Raw genomic sequence first — 20,022 nt, forward strand, 5'->3', positions numbered from 1 at the left:
AGTGTTCCTTCAGCCTGAATTACGCTCCTTCTCATATTAAATTTAGAAACAGAACTCTGAATCACCAGTTCCTGTTGTGAAAGTAGCTAGAAACAGATACAGCAAAAGAAATTTCCTAGTAAACAGCTATAGAATAATCAGTCCACTACATTAGACCCCACTGGTGCCAACTGTTTTATAAGCCCAGAACAGAATATAGATTTATATGAAACCAAATGAAATCATTTCCTGGGTGTCTAATCCTTTCTAGATACCTATCAATTCCTACCCATAGTGGTATTATGCAGTAGTGAGTTCCAGAAATTAGCTTTCCACTATTAAAAAAAAAAAAAAAAACCAAAACCAAAAAACACACCCAACCTCCTCCCCCCCCAAAAAAACACATTTTTTTGAGGAAACAAACTCATTCCTTGTGAGCCTGCTGCCACCCTTACTCCATTCCGTTCTACTTTTTCTCAACAGTCCTTTAGATGCACCTTCAAGAAGAGGAACAGAAAGATCTAAGCTGCTGCTCTGCAAGAGAAGAGCAGCACAAAGATTTCAAAACTGCTTATATGCAAGAAAGGTCAGCTCCAGAGAGAGAAGTTCAGATGGTATTACACACAATTTAGTCTGCTCTGCAGAGAGCAATTACTTCCTAGCATAGGCAGAGTGGAAATACACTCATGTTTCCCAGTCCATGAGTCCATGAAGAACCATATGCATGGTTAGGAAACTCTTGGTCACCACTTGCGGATTCCAGTTTCTTCAGCTGCTCTTGAAATATTTAACAGAGGAGCTACGTATCTGAGGCCAAGTGGCACCACCCATGTATATGCCTCTCCTGAAGAATACACACACACACATGTATGTATGTGAATGTGTATATGTATGTCTATATATATCTGTATGTATGTATATATACACAAACACATATATACACATACAGATATATCTATATATGTATATATACTTTCTAGTGGAGAGGCCAGCTGATGCTCAACTATGCAGTACACATGAAGTTTTCTGTTTGCAGGTTTGTATAATCCTATCTGTGACTTACTGAAGTAATACCACTACTCTCGGTAATTCCTGTATTTAGCACAGAGGACACTTTCAGAAAATCTTTCAGTCCTGGGAACATTTTGGGTGGAATCCACCACTTTCCTCTGCTATTTATTTGTTCTAGCACTTCTATTCTCTCATCACTACAAATGCACTTATTTCCAATTGCCTGGCTGCAGCTCCCAGCCATCAGTTCTGTGTCACGCCTGTTTCTGTTTGTGTTTTAGTCTCCTGCATTCTCTCCCTCAGAAGGAGCTTCCCCACTCATCTATTCAGAAACAACAAACCCAGCAACAGAACAAACCTTTCAGGCTCTCCTTGTGGAACAAGAGTCACCCTTCAAATATCTCCTCTGACTTATGTGAACTCACTCCCATTTCCAACAGGCTGCCCGCAATCTCAGAATTGTACACGATTCACCTCCCTTTGCCCACTGCCCCTCCTACACCCGAAGTCAGACCCCTTTGCTGCCCTGCAAGACAGCAGTCATGTCCAGTTACTGACTCACTGTACCCCCAAGCTTCTATTCTGTCATTACACTGAAGTACAACACCCGCAGGCCCCATGATATTTCAGATTATAATAATGGCACCTTTGATACAGCTCACCAGGCTGTGCAAATTCCAGTGTGCAAGCTGCCTTGTCCTTGTTTACCACACTGCCTAGTGTGATACGGCCTGCCAGTTCTACCAGTACAGATCCTATCCTTGTCTCTAGCTACTTGATGAAAAGGTTCAATGGAATCTGGCCTCACCTCAATCCTTAAAACAAGATTTCTAGAAGCATTCCCATTTGACAATGATTCACCACAAGTGACTAACTTTTAAACATCAGTTAGTCAGTTCTTAATTCGTTTACTTTTGCAATATCACAGAGCAGTAACGTGTCAGGACAGGAGTTCCCAAAGGGCATAGCAGTCCTCACTGACTACCTCTGCTGCTGCTGAGGAAGGGAACAAGAGACAGGACTTGGAAGGAGCTAGGGAGTAGCAGAGGACCACAATGGGTTAAACTGTCTCCAACCCTTTGCACCAGATGCCTTTGAAGACATAGCTTTACTACACCTCAGAGTCCTGGTTGCTTTAATTTTTCCAGTATTTTGGTGACTATTAATGTCAAGCTAGCTGGAATATTAAGTCAGTCTCCCACTCTTTCCTTGTCTGTTCTGGCACAGTTGGTTTTAAGACCCTCAATACCAACAGTTATGAAAAACAGTCTGCATGTCTACACACTTTTCATCAAGGTCTTTTGAACAATCAAGTCACAGTGCTGCTGACTTACATATGGGCATCCCTAGAAGAAACCTTAATTTATTAAATCAGACTTAATTCTCTGTTGGAATTGCACTGATGGTATCACATTCTACACCTTCCCAAATACAAAAGAGCATTAACATATATTTCTACTTTTTTTCCATGAGCTACTTTATTATCTCTGTCTAGTAACTGGAATTATTGCTAACACAGATGAGCTGTAGAAAATATTCAGTTAATTCTCTTACTTCCTTAATTTCTAACTTGCATTCTCATATATCCATATTCCCCGTAATTACCGTTTTTTTCTTTAAAATTTTCTTTGAAATTTCTAGATGTGTCCTGAAACCAGTTAGTATAGATGTCTTCCTTCTTTAAACGAGAATTTCAACTTTTGGACTATTTAGTATCTTCTTACAGGGATCTGTTTTCCATTCACTTTTTTTTTTTCCTACAATGACATCAGGTTCCCTGTGATGACAAATATGTTCTTTTAAAGCATTAAGTATAATTTCTTCAGGGCTGTTATCTGTTTGTCTATCCTTTACATAAATGGTTCATACTCAATGGTCCCACAGCAACCACCAGCTTCTAGCTGTTTGATACCAAAGTCCACAGTAGCTTTCTCAGCTGAAGACCTGAAACAAGAATTGACCTGCAGTGGCCTAAATTTCCATGGCACTGAACATCTCTTCATGATTCCACCACGATGTTCAGTGCTCTACAGGCAACCAAAACAAAATTAAACAGTGTACAAAGGGAAACAAACCTGTACATTTGCTGATCAGCCATTTGAGACATCTCCAAAAAACATCTCAAAATCTAGTCCTTGCTTGTAAAGATGAGGTATTTACCAAGTCACCAACTTGGTAAGACCAGACTGGACAACATACAAATTCAGACTACTACCATCAGCCTGACCCTCACCGGGGTTAACAGCTTCTGCATAGCCCAGCCATCTGCTGCTTGTTTGATGAACAAGGTAAAATGAACTGACCGCAGTCTGATCCCAGGGGCACGCTGCCTCACAAACTGTATTGCTCCTCAGCCAAGAAAGGCAGTGCAAAGCACATGCACTCAGAGTGTAGATACAACATCCCTCATCTGCACTAGGTGAGGGCATCTGTACTCCATCCTGTAAATTAAACCTTAGTACAGAATCAGTCTAAGTTTCTAGGACCAGATCTTTCACAGGGCAATAAAACAAAGTACTCAGCAAAAAACTGCAACATTTGACTTTATAATTGCCTCAACAGTAAGAAAAACATTCAGAACCTTCCATTTTCACAACCTTATTTAAATAATATGCTAACTATCCACACACAGTGATCTGTTATGTGTTCTAGAAGCATGGCAGTAGCAGCCTACAGATGGAATTCTGCAGTTCAACATACATAATGGACCTTTCCACCTAATCTCTCATAAGGCTGCTGAAACACATACTTGCATTCATTTAGTTAAATTAGAAATTCCTTCCTATGTTTCACAAGTCTAAATTCAGTAACTGAAAAGGCAATAATCTGTATTCTTGCTGTACATCAGCCACTGCAACTTATTTTGCACAACTGATAATGACTAAGGAAAAATACCTACAGTAGTTCAGACATTCCTCTTTTTATTAAAATAGGAAGAAAAGTAAAGAAGGAAGAAAAAAAGACTGTTGTAATACATTAAAATGCAAAATTGAGAGCTCTGCCCATAACTTCTCCAATAAATTCACCCTGAATTAGGCAATAAATATTCAAAACTGCCAGTCTGCACAGACAGTTCAGTCTGAAGTGCACAATCCCTGTGCCAGATTCCTCAGTCCCTTCCTCTCAGGCTTGAGGCAAACATAACTATGCAGGTTGCCAAATGCCTCCAATAACAGAACATTCAGCCTTTTTCTACTACCCAGATTTTGCTGACGGTCCCTGGATCATACATGTATCTGAAAAAAAACTTTGTATGGGATGGGAAGAATTTCAGTTTGGGGTGGAAGTCCAAGATCTGCTCAGAGGACTTGTACTCCTCTAACTTCCTTCACTCTCCTTCTATCAGCTTAGAAAATCGCAGAAGAAATCAGCAGCTTTACCCACTAAAGTGCATTCCATTCACTATAAAAGATTAAATATGTGAACTAGAAGTTTCCACTGAAACTTTCAGTCATTACATGGTTAGTGACAGCTTTAAGGACGCCATCAGCAGCATTTCAAAGGTCTATTGCAAAGACTAAAGTCAGTTCACATCCTCTCATAATTTCTGCTTAAGGTTAGCAGAGTCATAAGGTTGAAAAATGAATTCAGATGGAAGTACAAGGTGACTTTAAAATTCAAGTGCTATTCCTGACTAGTAATACATCTGCATTCACATAAACCCTCCCAAATCCTTAAAAACAGCCTTCCTATATAATATAATCCACTTTGAGGCTTTGTCTGCATAAGGCACTTTGGATTAATTCTTAAGACAAAAACCATGCAAATTAAAAAACTGATTTGATTAAACTGCTTGAGACCTTCTTCAGATGCTCTTCCCCAGAATCAGTGACTATCAATTATTCTGCCTCAAAGATGTAGAACAAGAAGCAATCCACTTTACATTCACACCTTCACCTGACTTGAATAATTTCTTAATGGCATGTGAAGACAAGCCCTTAACTCCAGAATGACACACAGAATTTACTTGGGAGTAACTGTCCAAAATATCTCCCTTGAGAGACAGGCCCAGACAACACAACACATCAGGATACTGGTTCAACACCAAACCATTCTAAGAAGAATGCAAGAAGCCACACAATCAGAAAAGCTTGAATTCTGGTAAATGGAATTCCTGACTGTGTATTTGCCAGGTTTTAGAGAAGCATTTCTAGTAGGCACCTAGCCTTGGCTTGAAAAGCTTTTTATTCTGACACAATTATCCATGATCCTTCTCTAGCCCTTCCCTCCCCATCCCTACCCTTTCTCCCCAAGCTGCATTCCCCAAGCTGCTCTTCCAAACCCCAGTCTGTTGCCCTAACAGCTGACACATGGGACATAATCTAAGACAAAATGTGAAAGCCCCTTCTTGACAAATTTTAAGCATCACCTGCCTACAATGCAAAGCAGCTTGGAACAGAAACTGCAGGTGCAGAATTAGCAGAAAAGTGCTTCGACTTTGGATGTTCCCTCCCCCACAGCTAGGCTCTCATTGTTTTTTCCTGGGGATACATCTTCAGATCAGAGCCACAGCCTGCTGCAGATTATAGATCAGCTTTGCTCATCCCACCATTCTCTGTCACTGGCAAAAAATAGCTCTGGAGGGAGAGGAGGAGGTTTTCAGCTGTTTTCTTCTCCACTTCTCTCTCTCTCTCCTCCCTTGCAATGAGGGAGAAGCCATTTTCTCATGTTCATGGCTTGATGTCAGAGGACATGTTTTCTTACTCTATAGAGCAGTAAATCCCCAGACGTGCCTGTAAAAGAAATTTAATAGTAACCACAATGTTCCAGCAGCATCCTCAGCAGCATGATCACCGGAATTTTCATGGAAGAGCTGAAAGAAGCTGGCTGGCATATTACTTGTCTCCTTACTGAAGGCAGCCCAGAGAAGCGTCTGGAGCCAAAAGGAGAGGTCTGCATAGATGCTTCTAGGCACCACTGATACTCCTACAGGGTTCAAAAGAACCTTGCAGAGTTCTGAAAAAGCAGAGGGACATTTTCCTAGACAGGGTCAAAAACAGATGGAGGAAAAGCATGTAATATACTATTCTTTAATTTTCTCATAAACAGTAACTTTATTCTTCTCAAAACATTGATTGACATTTGATCCCGTTATGAACAATTCTGAGGCCTCCCCCACAGAGCATCTAAGCTGCATCACATTAAAGTTGTTCCTTTCTCCTTGCCTCTAGCATATTCCTAACATGTAAACAACTCCGCTGTGCACACAAGCAAAGGCACAGCTAGCTAGTGAAAGCTGCAGCACTTAGGGCACCATAGGAACCCATCCAACCCTAATAACCCATTAATTTCACAGGGCACTGTATTTATTAACTAGCCAACTGCTATTAATGCAAATGTACATGTGAAAAATTATCCCAGCAGAAAAACTGAAGGAACATTACTGACTTATTTTTCACAGACTGTCATGTTTCACAGGCTTTATTACCCCTGTAACCCAAACATACAAGCAACGCCAGTCTGAATGGTGGAAGAATTGTGACAGACTAGGAGAAAGGCAAGTGTCGGGAAATCCAGCAGCCTTACTGTCTGAGGATTTCAGCTGATGTGACACCACATGATAAGTAATGTTCTTGTGGCCAAGCCTCAAAACCCATAGGGACTATTTCTAGTTCAGCTTAATAAAAAGAAAAGAAACCCCAATCTTACTTTTCACCTATTCAACAGTGAGGTAATTAACAGGAGACACCTTACAAAAGCTGCCAAAGTTAATGCGCAAGTATTGCGCAGCAGCACGCTTTGTGTATGTTAACTCCCACTGCACAGGCTCTGCACCAAGACCCTCAGGCAAGCTGCCCTGGTGAGTCTGGCTCCTTAGGGCAAGTTCCAGTAGCCAGAGTCACCCGCTCTGCCATGGAATCCTCTTACAGCACCATTGCTCAACTCACCAATCTCTCTCCGCAGGCAAATCTGATAAGGTCTGGAGGAAACACCGATCCATCTCTGACCCCTATCTCATCCACCCAGGGGTTCTGCAATGATCCCAGAGAAAAAGCTAATGTAACTGCAACTACTTCTCTTTAGGGACTTCTCTGCCTTAGGATGCTCCCAACAGCAGGAATCCAGAGGAAAGTGGCTCTCAAGTTGTGAACTGAAAACAGCTACACTGCCAGGCTCCAAGATCAGGCCCTAGAGCAGGTCAGAGTGCCTCGGATGACCATTCCGTTGGTAGTTTTTTGCCCCTTCAGTTAAAACAAAAACAAAACCTGGTGATTTCTTGCTGTCCTTCTGATTTCTGCTGTCCACACCTACTTTGTAAACTGGAGCAAATCAGTCATGTCCAAACACCCACTAGCTTCCTTTGGCTTCTTTCTCACATTCAAAAATGTCAAACTATGAATTCCAGACCCTGCTTCTTCCTTCCAGAACGCAAAGTATCACCCTAGTCACACACACACACACTTCTCCCCTCCCACTTCTTGTCAAATTCCACTGCCCATTCTGACACCAGAGCAAGTTTTATATACTTCAAGCTGTGAAATCATCCACTTCTTCCCAGCACCCCTCAAGAGCAAGCTGCTTTCCTGTCCTCTTCTCCCTGCAAACCAGCAGGTGAACACCCACTCAATCCTGCACATGACGTTTACCAAAGGAGGTTTTGCTGGAGTAAAACAAGCATTCAAGAAGGTCTAGTTTTATAAATCAGATTATGTATTCTTCCCTGCAGCTAAAATCTCGTCTCCACATTTCCTATCTTCAGTGCTTTCAACACAAATTAAAGAGGTAGTGGGAGGGAGAGCTTTCTCCTTCCATATTCTTTGCCCAGGCAAATGGTGGTTTTATTACAAAGGCCAAAATATAACCTCTTTATACAAAACTTCCTGAAGTATAACTCCAATGCTCTCCTTGCAAAGGCTAAAATCCCTACTCATAGTAACTCTGCAGTAACTATTATACAGCATTTATAAAGTAGTGCAACTAAATCTTTACTTTTGATTACAATAAAATAACATTCATAGTTAAAGGAGGCCAAAGTATTTCATTACCTGCAGGCTGGAAAATTTAGACAAATCTTCAAAGACTGAAGCTTTGCAAAGTTCAAGGTGCCAGCTGCTGTACTTTACGTACCTGACAACATGCAATGTCACAAACACCTGTGCCAGAAGCTACATCTTAGTACCAAATATCTGGCAGCATTTTTCTTTTTACAGAAGCTTGATCAGAAGACTACAGTCAAGCCACAGTTCAGAATCTAATGATTAAGGAGATCGTTACACTGAAAATGTGAAGCACTTCAAGTTTAAATTATGAATGACCGCAACAGCTCAAGGTAAGATTATTACACATTTTCATTCACCTTTCACTCTTACAAATAAGTAAAAATGAAAGTTTGGAGAGTGGCTTTTTGTAAACTGTCAGTAAACAAATGCCTTGATCTATGTTCACCACGCACTAAATATTCAAGATTCAGTACCTAAACTGCCCAGGATTGCACATAGCATGCTTTTAATTAACCAGAAAAATAAAACACAGGTTATTACCTCTTCTAATATCAGAGTCACAAGACCTATCTTGTATCAAAGATCTGCCCCAGACAGGAGCACTCAACAGGGTATCAATTTACCTTAAAGGATTCCAAAAGGTTGCTAAAGCTTCCTTCACACCTTTCATGGATTGGTTTTGATTGACCCCATATCTCTGACCGTAATACTCCTTAATACTGCTGTTGAACCCACCCCCCCAGATAGACATTATTTATGCTAATGTAACTGAATTCAAATGGTTCATTTTGAGTCATCCTTTCAGGGTCACACTGCAGTCAGCAGCATTCTTCACTTTTACCACTATCCCAGCATAAAGGCAGAAAGCACCCTGGACCCAGGCTTTCCCATTAGACACCCAGCTCAAATGCAAACCTGTAGAAATACAAATCCTTGACTGACAAACATCTACTGAAGAAAAGCAAAGAACCCATATGTGAGAATTCCTGAAAACTGGGAATGCCATTACCCATGAAGCACCTGGTATACCAGTGCACCTCAAAAAGGTCATGAGGCAAGTATAACCCTAGCACACCAAATGGGAACATTTGGCTCCTTCAAAGTGCTGTAACCTCACCAGAACACTTGAATCAAATTTGACATTTATATCTCTATAAATAATGTGTGAGGAAAAGCAAAGACAAAGCAACATTTGCAGTTCAGGGAAAGACATCAAAACAAACACGTCCCTAGTACTCAAATGTTAAACTACATGTGGGAATCTGATGATCTTTTGAATGGCTGAAAGCTAGGACACAGGAAAGGGCATCTTGCTTTTAAATTAATTATTAATCAATCTTTTCAGTCATCAAATCCCTGCAATGACTCATCCACTTGCTTTACCAAAGTCTAAACTGTTATGGGGAGACTGCAATTCCACTGGAACATTACCCTCCTGAGTGCAATACTTAACCCTGTATATATGAGAAAGGATTTTAGTAGATTCATTCCTCTCCCACATGATCATCAAATCCTCATTATACCTGGAAAGAAAAATTACAAAAAAAAACCCAAAACAAACAACCCCACAAAAAACACCCAAAAAACAAAACAAAAAACAAAATAAAAGACAAGACAAAACACTATTAAGAATTTTACACTGAGAGAAGCAAAAGAAAGTCCACCTCAGTTATTCATTGCAAAGCCAGTACCCTTCCAGTGACACTGTAAATAAGAGGATTCACATCAGCAAAAATCCTCAATTATCACGTCATTGAACTATACAACTCTTCTACCCTCATTCAGACACAGTTTCTACTGTCTGTAAAGGAATTTAGAGAACTCTGGATTGATAGAAGCTACTTTTTAAGTTTACAAAATTATGAACCTGATCCTATATCCCACATCCATGCAAATCCCTTTTCAAGGTTTGACAGCTCTATTAAATAAACTGAGCTGCAAGACTGGAGCTCAGTTGGAGATACCTATGTACAGAGCTTGCTCTTTTCCCATGCTAAAATTATATCAGAACATTAAAACAGATTTGCATATCTCCCACACATGTAACTTTTTGCCAGCAGTAACAAGACCACATCAAGGCTTAGGAAACCTACCAGTAAGAGACAGACTGAGAGGGTGGAGTTTCCTGCAGGAACACCCAGGCTGAAGTCCAGCAGCTCCCAGGGAAGGTGCTGCTGTTCCAGTGGCCCAATGCGTTCAAATTGGGCTCGCACTTACCAGTGTCAAATGTGAAACTTCACTCAGGAAACAAAAAGCTTCTTATTGTTTCTCCCTTCTCTGTAGCCTCCTAGCTACTACCAGGAAAACCAGTATCACTTCAACATTTGCCCGTAAGAATGATTTATATCTTTCCCTTGTATTATGCTCAGCCTTGAAGCTATCAATACAAGGAACACAAAAAAAAAGTCTCTGCTGGGTTACCTCTCCTAGTCTCTTCTTTATGGTTTTTCTGGAAATACTTCTAGTAGCAGCCCAGAATGCTGCTGTTGATTTTATTCATGCAGAAGTAATACAAAATTCACATGACTACTGTCAGTTTTCCAGCCGCACAAGTTTCTCAAAAACATCAATTAAAACAATCTGATCTTCCAATTTTTACCTAAGAAAGCTATAAAAAAAATTACAAAGGTAGCAGAACTTTTTCCAAAGTTTGATTTACCCACTAGCGCACAGTTATTTTCAGAAAAGCTTTTCATTAAAATATAAAAATCTTGACAGCACTGAAGACTTCTGGCACTTTATTTCCTCCAAAGATGCCAGCGTGGAAAAAAAATCTAACTGAGCCAAGTAAAAGCAAGTAATGAAAAGTCACAGGAAAATATCTGACTTGCCATGAATAAAGTGTTACTAAGGTGTGAGAGTGAGTTTAAGTGATTTTGGAAGTCAGTAATGGAATCCAGTGTTATTCAAGGTATGCTACACATTAGAAATTCTAACTTGAATGCTCAAGTTATAGACTGCTTCCTTCTGTATCTTTCCAGCAGCCCATTTTTTCCAGTCCCACCCTACCATGACATCCCAATAGCAAAGCTCAGTTAAAATGCAAGTAGAACAAGACAATTAATCTGAAACTCAAGAAAGTCAAATATTGTGCAGGAAAATTTAAAAACAAGCCCCTACTAGTGCTATAGTGTAACAATAACTAACAGACCAAATACAATTTCCCCAAATCATTAATACTTGTTTGTTAATGATCATGTTAGGTGTAGGGAAAGTGCCCTGCAACATAACGTGATTAAGACCCAACTAGAAAAAAGTGGAATAATAAAGAATTACTTTTGTTAGTATCAAATTAGGCTAAGTACACACCACATACACAGGAATAAGATCTACTCCAGGAAGAAGGCTTTTTAACACCCGCACACTTAAGATCTAAATTACCATGGACTGTGGAATGGAAAAATGCAGAACCGCATAAAAGAAAGGCAAACCCTGCTTACAAAATAGCAGTGAGTCAGCTCCTGAGGACTGGTCTATGACTGCTATGAAAACAAGATGCACATTCCTTATGTGCACTCCGATTGTACAGAATGAAAACAAGCCCATCTCTTAAATATGCTGTTAACATGGTAGATGACATTGCAGAGAAGGTGTCAAGAAACATCATTAAAACTGTTTAACCCATACAAACTTCAGAAAACGTTTTCAGCCAGTGCTGATCCACAGAGCCTTTTAGCCATACACACATCTACTCACATTTGGGGCATTTAATAAGCAAGAAACACTTGTATCCATGGCCTCAGATGAGTAACAGCTTATCTTGGGGATGCCTTTAACTCTAAAAGGTCCTTGAGATATTCTTTAGAGAATCTCTTTCTAAAATGCCATGACCCTTGAGCTTGTCTAGTTCCATTATCTGTAATCAGACTATCTAGAAAACCAAGAATAAACACCAAGGCCTTTTGTGACAAGCTGTGACAATATTCATATTAACAAGCCATTTAATACTGTAAGGAACAATATGTAACATAACTACTCCATGCTTTTATTTAGAGAACACAATTACATTTTCCCTCATTCAAAAATCAAAGATAAATGGTGGGCTTTCATAATCTGTCTCCCTCTTAGCAAGTGCCCTTGGCTACAAGCAGCTCTCTCCCTTACCACATTATAGCTCATTTTGTTGTTGATGTTTAGCGATATTTGGGAGCTTTCTGATCTTCTGTTCTTTTTGTTGCTTTCAGATGTTATTGGTGAATGGGGCTTTCCTGGTATATTGATTACTTCTGAGAAAAAAAAAATATATTCAAAGAATGAATGCAGCACACATGCAGGGGAAAAAACATCCAGTAAATCAGCTCTATCAATATTATTTTGTTGACAACTATTAGAACAAGGCACTGATCACTGAATGTTGTGCCAGCACACAATGAATGGAAACACCCTGTCCAACCTCTCTGAAAAAACAGAAACCTGGAAACCAGCTCATTTCAAGGAAAGGATTAAAGGTTGTTTTTTCAGGTGTCCTTGCACACTGAATCCCTCTGCCAGACGCTGCAGTTTATCACTGCTAAACACTTAAACTGCAGAAGTACCTAGAGACATCAAGCAGGCCGAGACCTCAGCATGCAAAGTACAAAACTGATGCATAATACTTGACAGCCCTTGCCTCGTCATATTTTTCAGTTTCAAGTGTTTGTCTTCCTACTAGCACAGCTATTTGAACAACCCACACAAGAAACTCAATGGCACTACAAAAACCCACCCAAGTTCCACCACCAATGTATGAAAGTGCTATCCAACATACAAGGGAAACAGAAGTAGCTCTGCCCCTTGTTAGGATATTACACACGAAGATCAAGGTAAGAGTTAAAGCAGGTTTGGGGCTTTTTAGGTTGGCATACCTCCAACTATTCTAACAAAGGCAGAAAAGGCTTTTGAAATAAGCTTTGTTTAATGTTTATGGATGAGAGCTCCAATTCTCATTTTCCCATCTCCTACAACCTAGACATATCCTTTCTGTGACAGGAAGAGTTTCTCCATTGCTACCTTCATATTGAACCCTGGTTGAGACAGCAGGAGTGCAAAAGGAAACGAACAGAAAATTTAAATGAACTGCAGCGTGGAACTACTGTGCTAAACCTCACGTTTGCATCCCCTGAGTAAGTTCCATTAAAGGTGAAAAAATACGCAATAAATCTGAAATTAAGCTTAACAAAAGGAAAAAGCTCTTGGCAACCTGATTATTTTAACAAGTTGACAGCCAGTTATTTCAGATTGTCTCAATTTAAATACACATACCAGAACAGCACAGTCCAGAGGAGTGGGCCAATACATTCCTGCAAGATTAGTTGTGCTTTATGTTCCATGTTCACCATTCTGATACCTCCCAGCTCCATCATCACCCACCCTGGCTTCACAAATACTCACCCAGATGCTGCAGAGGTTACCTGCAACTCCCCATCCCATTCCCTGAGCTGAAAAGGAAAAACTGGTATTGTTGTGATCTTGACTGCAAATTATTACCAATCAGTGACTGCCCAAGGACTAGAGAGCACAGAAAAACTTAGGAAAAAACAGCCAATAGCCATTATCCAAAAGGTGGTGACTTGAAAGGTGACTGGTTCTATCACAGCCCACAGATTCTTACATCTCAAGAAAAACCGTATTTCCAGTCCTTCCCATCTCACCCATGGCACAGCAATGTCTGCTGCTCCCAGCTGTCAGCAGCACTAGCAGCATCCCAGCCCGGTGTCATGGGAGGCAGCAAGTCACCAACACACACGACCTGCCAAAAAGGGAAAGCTTGTGGGACTGCCAGATCCAGTTGCAAACTGGACAACCAGACACCAGAGTGCAGCTCTGGTACAAGCAACAATCTGCTGGGGTTCTGGGGGGGAAATAGCAGAGTGACATTTGAGCTTTGCCTCTAAAGCCTTAAACTACCATGCTACCTCCATAGTAATGTTTGGAAAAAAGAAACCAAACCCAAACCTGTGTAGTGCTCCCCTTAACTAACTACCACAGAATTTCAAAACAGCACATGGTGGGGCCAGGGAGGAAGGGGCTGTACAGCATTTTCCTTTCTTAAAAATTTATTTTCATGGAATTGCTTCTCCCCCAATGTTTCAAATATCAGTAATGTTAACAATAATTACATTCCTTAAATAATTACTTGAAGTACCCACGAAAGTTGTTTTGCAGTCTGCCTGGACAAACATTTTACTCCTCAGAAGGTAGAAGATTCAGTTTATGAGCAGAAAAAAAAAAATCACTTTTTTTGCCCAGCTCCTGCAGAATGTAAGAGCTAATGGAATGGAAAAGAAACTGATGCTTTACTGATCAAAACAATTCTAATTACACATAGAAGACTTTTCCATGTTTCCAGTAATACACTAAAGAAAACCAAACCTACTTCATGAAATGCAGTCAGATAAGCAGAAAGTTTGGGAACTCATTGCTCAGCAACAAAGGCCAGAATTTTATATATCCGATCACCAGAGGCAGTGGAATGTTGTAATTGCAAGCATATTCTAGCACTTGAAATAATAAATAAAACTAGAGAAATGTATTATTTATTCAAATTTCAATTTTTTTTAAAAGAGACCCATAAAAAGCTGTGGACAGAGTAACACAATATAACAGCTAAACCACAGAAGCACCAAAATAATTGAGCAACAAAGAGCTGTTTGTTCATTTTTTCCCTTGCAAATCTCTCTCTCTCTATTCCTTCCATCTTTACTATCTGAGGTGCAAGGCAATAATGTCAGCAACATCTTATGGTATGTCCTCTTTACCATCATGTGCAGACACAGCACTACGAGACATGTTGGGCCCATGTACACAAGGAAAACCTGGTGTTGGAAAGGTCAGGCTGGACTTTTCCCCAGTCCAATCTCTCCTGTGGTTTCTCAGTTGCTGGAAGTGTTTCACCTCTCCTGAAACCAAGTCAGTTATGGACAAGGACAGGCAGACCTTACTCTTCGATGCTGCACCTCACTACACCGATTTAGTGCTCCAGTGTTCACTCAGCCTCCAAGAGAACAAGAACTGTGATGGCGCTGCCTTCTTCAAAACAGCATCACCTACCGAAGACAACAGACGAAGCTTGAGGGAGCAACATATTGAGAATCCCTTCCCATCTATTCAAAAGGATCCTGAGATTCCAGTCGAGAACTGAGACCAGGTAGGTATTTCAAAACATCACAATGTCAAAACACACAGCCAAGAATACTACAGCCCACTGAATACGATACACAGCCAGTACAAAACGGGTCTGTGAACACAAAACCATGCAACAAGACATTACTCCAGAGAAGGCTGAAAGAGAGCAGTGCTGCATGTTGACCCTGCTCAGCTTTTTCTCTGCTATAGCAAGCTGGTGACAAGCCCTGCCAGCACCATCTCCTTCCTCCCGAGTGCTGTGTCGGTGCCACCGCCCGCGGCCAGGCTGGGTTCAGGCTCCAGAAGGACAAGCTGGAAGCAGCTCAGCTCACTGACCCGTGGCTGTGGGGACTGGCTTTTGCTATCAGTAATGGACAAGTCTCCTGTCTAGGCAAAGAAATATGAGAGCAAAAACAGTGAAAAAAACACTGAAGTGGGACTGCTTTCCAGCTATTTCCCAGTTTCTGTCTCTAACAATAACACTGAAAATTCTCCTGGAAGGACAGGAAGAAAGAAAAGCTAAACCAACATGAAAATTGTAACATTGGAGCGAGATACACAAAAGTTCTTTTCATTGCAAAAAATTACTCAAAATGACATCCATATCTGCACTAAGGAAAACATTGCTTCTGCCTTGAGGTAGCCTTGACGAAAAAACACTGTTGCAAGCAAAAACCAGTTTATCATTTTGGAGGGAATTTCAATCAATTTAATTGATTTGTCAATTAATAAGCTTCTAATTACTGCTTCTGGTTTTGAAACACACATAAGGGAAAACAGCCCTTGCCCTCCAATCCCCTCACCATACCTGCTCCTGGCAGTGGGACAGCAGGACCAGCAGTCATTCTGGTTTCCAGTCGAAGGTCAGCATTGCTGCTTATTATGTGCGTATAGTAAACAAATAGCTTATACAGACAAGTTGTTCTTAAAACAAATCAAAAGCACATCAAGTGAAATGTGATCTAAAATAAGCCAGCAATGTTTCAGAATATCACTATTTCCCCTGGCACTTCAGGATGCTGCAGCTGCAGAAATTCTTCTAAAATAATTCAAGACTTAAAGCTTATGCTCCCACAAAAAGAGGTTTCCAGACAGAAATGTATTATAAATATACACACACACTCCATCACAGTAACCAGACCAGAACACTTCCATAGGAAAGCCCCTAGCCACACTTTAATATTTTGTCCATTGAACTGTTTCAGCCAATATTTTTTTCCTGCTTCCCAACTATGCCAGCAAAAATCTTACTGCAAAAGCCCTTCTAGTGATTGCAATTTTTTTCTGCCTGCATAAACCATTCCTTTCACAGGACATGGTAAAAGCAGTACTAGCAAAAAAACTCTTCTCATACCAGTAGACCTGAGAAGGAAATGGTGAGACCAGGTGATGAAAGTGTGCAAGCAGGAAGGGTGAAAGCAAAGGAGAGCATTGCATCAGTCTAGCTTATGTGTACAGAAAAAGGCAGGAAGCAGTAACTGCCCTCACACCACATTTGCACCAACAGAAACTAAACTGCAAAGTCACAACACTACTACAAGAAGTAACAGCACAAAAACACTGCACTCAGGTCAGACTGACCAACTGGACTGTGACAGATAGATCTGGCATTTTGTTTTCTGTTCGGATTTTTGTGTCACGTTTTGTGTAACGTATAATCTTGAGAAACAAACATCACCTAGAAACTCAAGCATAAGCCATTCCATTTATGTTAAGTGGATACTAACCCTATTCTCCCCAGGAGTTCAAGTGTCAGTTGTGTTAACTGTTTCACTACTGATAAGATACTAAGCACAATTTCTTTGCTTAACATCTATCTCAGAACTCTAAGCCATCTGTAAAAGCCTCTTATGAGAAAAACCATCCATGTATCCCCCATCCAGGAGTAAACATCTCCACTTATCCTAATGTGCATCCTTATAATACAGACCCACCCTGGCAATGTGAAAGAATACTCAATACTAAGAATACAAAAGTGTGGGATAGAAAAAAAAAAATTAAGACAGATTCAGTATACTTTTTAAGACTTGCCTGCCTGTGTTTCCACTCAAATATAAATCCTCTCTGTACTCCCTCTTCTTTTTTTTTTAATTTTTTTAAACCCCAGATCTGCTGCAGGTTATCCAGCCTGCCACATTACATCAACACAGAAACCAGTAAGGCCTGGCTTCAGAATTTAGGTCAGCTTGTCTGTGGAGTACAGAAGGTCTTCCACACAGCCACGAATTTCCTAGTAATGCTTCAATAATCCCTCTTCATCCTGCTACACAGCTATTTCACTAGGAACTGCTAGCTTTCCTCTAACTCCCCAACAAAGACGCTCCACAGGAGGGATGTTTGCAGACGAATGAGCCACTATCTCTTCCTTGGGAAGCAGGAAGCTGGTTGTTGAATCAAATAAATGCTGATTCTTATTTCCCAAGACAAAAAAAAAAGTGTTCACAATGGATGCTAGAAAAAGAGTCTCTATCTTTTAACCACACCAGGAAAGATATAATCACAGCTGGAAATTACCTCTAGAACTTTAGGCATAATTTTCTTAACAGATTTTAAACAAACCCTCACTGCTTCCACCTGGGTTAATAAAGAAAAAAAAATACAAAAACGTGACTAATAAATTCAGACAGTCTAAGCAACAGAGGCTGGTATTTCTGGAGAGAAAGCATCACTTGAGATGAAAAAACACTGTGCCTCTTCAAAGACTGCTCCCTCTAACAGTAAATTGCATGCCACTACTGTCTCAAGCATTGTACAAACCCACATAAGTAGTAGCCTTGTTCTTAAAGGATCTCTAATAGTACATAAAAATATGCAAAGTCTTTTCAAAACATGATCCTCAGAGCAGGAGTTCCACATAAACTGGAAAGTACAATTACATAAGACAAAAACTCCAAAGTGAATACAATAAATCAAAACCTTGAACTTCTGTCTCCATACAAGATGAACCTAAATTTTCTCAAATATGACAATCTGAAAGATGTGACTGCAAGAATAAATGCCACTTTCCAGGAATGGTTATGGATATCTCAGCAAATGAAAACATAGCAAGCAAGCTGACAGTTGGTTTTGTCTTAAAACCCATCAGTCTGCTACCTCTCTGTGCTCTACAGTTCCCACATAACATACTGCTCATCAAAAGCTTGTGCTGCAGTCTCCCTACTAGAACGAAGAATAAAGCTGAGGAAAAGCCTTTCCTCAAGACATCAAACTGCTCTTCAACATTCAAACATTTGTTAAGAGTAACCTTAGCCCATTCTTTACAACTTACATGAAGCCTGAAAATGGTATTTGGAAACACGTACTACTGAGCTGTACTGCACATTAGATGTGCAAATCAAATACCCCACAAAACATGTTGCACTCATTTATGCTCACCTCAGATCTGTTACAGAACTCAGACATGTAACATGCATCCATGCCCGGCCCACACATGTAGCTGTACTTCCTAGGCCTCCATTGCATCACACATGTTAACAAGACCTTCTAAAGAATGTAGCCTTTTATAACTAATCATCATCCATAGCTTAATTCTGAATCAGACAACTTTTCCCGTTACTGGCTCAGTACCTGATCAGGCTGTGCTTCTCCACCCTCCTCCTCTGGCTTCAGCTGGGCTGAGCGCTGGCTCCTGAAGGCTCCAGCAGCAGGAATACCAAGCCAGACTCTGATGATCACTCTCTCATTTTGACAAGCGACACAGACTCCTCCTATATAAAAACAAACTGCTGTGAATCAAACTGGCCAAATAAAGCGGTCATAGTAGTGGGGGTCAGAGGAATGCCACTCTGCAACACAGACAACAAAAGTTACTCATCCTTTTGCTGACAGTGCTTCATCTCTGGGGAAGAGTGAGCACATCCTTGTTTTAATAACTTTGGAACTACTCTAAATGAGTTGTCCTATACTCAAAGAGCACAGATCCCAAATGAGCAATTTGTCATTTCCCACATATTTTCTTAAACATGTTGGCTCATCCTAACTTAACCAAGAGCACTGCTATTTCTACATCATCACCTCTCTACAGCACCACAAAAGCCAGACCAGACCTCAATGACGTGGAAGCTGCACAGTGCACGTGCTCCACACAAACACTTTGATGACATTTCAACTACTGCATTACAGCCAAATGCCAGGCAAGCAGACCACCTAGAGTCAAATGAGCTGCTTGGAAATATCTCAGGAAAACACCTCAATCCTCTGGGATGAACAACATAGAAAAGAAGTGGGATTGTCCCCCTCCTTCTTCAGCCCAAAACTTACACCAGCTAAGAGTCAGTATGGCTGCCTTCACCTCCAGAGACTCAGAGGCTTCAGGGCTGTGCAGAGCACACAGATGGAAAGCAACAACTCAGCAAAAAGAACAGCCAGACTCCAGCAGGTAATTCATGAATATTTATTTTAGTTTGTTGCTTATTAAGTATGCCTTGTTATAAATCAAGTATTTTACAGTAATTGCCTCCAATCAACAAACATGGGGAAAGCTGCTATGTAAACCAATGCTGTTCCATATCCAAAAGGAATCCCTCAGGCAGGATTCTACAGGACTCTTGGTGTGCAGCCGGCTGGCTGCCACTGCCTCGCTGTCCTTGCTGCACCCCAAGCAGCACTGCTGTGTGCCCAAGGCGTTCCTAGCACTGCCAACCACAGCATACTGTGCCAGGGTGCCAACACCAGTGCAGCAGGCACTCACTGCAACAGCAGCAAGCCCCAGGTACACAGTGCAGGTACAAGGACAGCCTCCAGAGCAGAGGATGCTCCACAGCCACAGCCAGCTGCATTCCCTGCTTCAGCCCCCAGCCCACTGCCTCCACCCCAGCAGTGCCTGCAGCAGAGCTGTTCTGCCCTAAGGGTCTGCACCAAGAGCAGTGCACTCACCCACTTGAGCTGCTCCCAAACCACTGCAGAAAAAAATTCAAACAAACCCCCCCCAAAATCACCCTCCATTTTTTTCTGAGGCATTTTCAGGGGTGGCACCCCCTGGCACTCA

The 20,022-nt window shown here is 41.0% G+C and overlaps 1 protein-coding gene across 3 annotated transcripts in view; it reads right to left on the minus strand.

The window, feature by feature from the left end:
• The window catches only part of LRRC8D (leucine rich repeat containing 8 VRAC subunit D), a 53,167-nt gene that overhangs the window by 22,389 nt on the left and 10,756 nt on the right, over positions 1-20,022 (minus strand). The window contains exons 2-3 of one of the 3 annotated variants that reach the window (XM_058842294.1): positions 18,603-18,742; positions 14,847-14,956 (exon numbers count right to left, since the gene is read on the minus strand). The exons of 1 other annotated variant lie outside the window; for it this stretch is intronic. The gene's annotated coding sequence lies outside the window, so the exon portion shown is untranslated. The remainder of the gene's footprint in view (positions 1-14,846; positions 14,957-18,602; positions 18,743-20,022) is intronic. One more of the 3 variants, XM_058842293.1, reaches the window with a different exon arrangement.

The sequence above is a fragment of the Poecile atricapillus genome, chromosome 7 (assembly GCF_030490865.1).
Source record: "Poecile atricapillus isolate bPoeAtr1 chromosome 7, bPoeAtr1.hap1, whole genome shotgun sequence".
Lineage (NCBI taxonomy): Eukaryota > Metazoa > Chordata > Aves > Passeriformes > Paridae > Poecile > Poecile atricapillus.